Genomic DNA, 1,143 nt, shown 5'->3' with positions numbered 1-1,143 from the left:
GGTGATAGGTGTAAACCGAGCCCTGGGTATCCTGCTCTGCCTTTGAGAAAATGAAAATCTGGAATCTTGCTCCTTATGACATCATAAGGAGCAAGACACAGAAATGGCACATACTAAGGAAAGCTCATTGTGGGACTGGCTCTAGTGGCTGGAATTCTGCACCAAGGCTGAATTTTGGAAAGAGACTTCAGATACAGTATTAGGGGACCACTAAGGTCTATATAAAGAGACTTCAGATACAGTATTAGGGACCACTAAGTCTATATAAGAGACTTCGATACAGTATTGGGACCACTAAGGCTATATAAAGAGACTTCAGAACAGTATTAGGGGACCACTAAGGTCTATATAAAGAGACTTCAGATACAGTATTAGGGGACCACTAAGGTCTATATAAGAGACTTCAGATACAGTATTAGGGACCACTAGGCATATAAAAAGAGACTTCAGATACAGTATTAGGGGACCACTAAGGTCTATATAAAGAACTTCAGATACAGTATTAGGGGACCACTAAGGTCTAATAAAGAGACTTCAGATACAGTATTAGGGGACCATAGGTCTATATACAGAGACTCATACAGTATTAGGGACCACCAAGGTCTATATAAAAGACACTTCAGATACCGTATTCGGGGACCACTAAGGTCTATATAAAAGCACCATGTCATGGGACCTTTAATGTTTAATATTTGCATTCTTTAGTGTCTGATATGCATGAGCAATTAAGCACAGTGTCATCTCATAACAAGTCTGTTCAATTTCTGCGGTTCGTTATTATGAGATTAGACGGAAATTCATCCTGATATGAACGTTTTTGTTTACTATTAATAAAAATGATGAATCTGTTACGTAAAGCAGTTACCTTACCATCAGTTATCTCCAACAATAAGTTTCCTCCCCACACAGATCAGCTGACTCTGCTCATCAAGGGAAGAAATCATTTACGGTTGCTGTGCGACGCAGTGATGGAACCAGTATTTGTGTTAACCTAATGTCAGGACCCCAAAGGCCGCTGTGCCGCTGGGAGGCTGCCCAGGTCAATGCCCTACTAATTTTTAAACGGATCAGCTGCACAGCACCAGATGTGAGGGGCCTCATGCCACGAATCTCCCGTCTCTGTTCCTAATAAAACTCACATCC

The sequence above is a fragment of the Etheostoma spectabile genome, unplaced genomic scaffold (assembly GCF_008692095.1).
Source record: "Etheostoma spectabile isolate EspeVRDwgs_2016 unplaced genomic scaffold, UIUC_Espe_1.0 scaffold285, whole genome shotgun sequence".
NCBI classification, from domain to species: domain Eukaryota; kingdom Metazoa; phylum Chordata; class Actinopteri; order Perciformes; family Percidae; genus Etheostoma; species Etheostoma spectabile.
The sequence above is the reverse complement of the archived record's forward strand: the minus strand, read 5'-3'. Positions refer to the sequence as shown.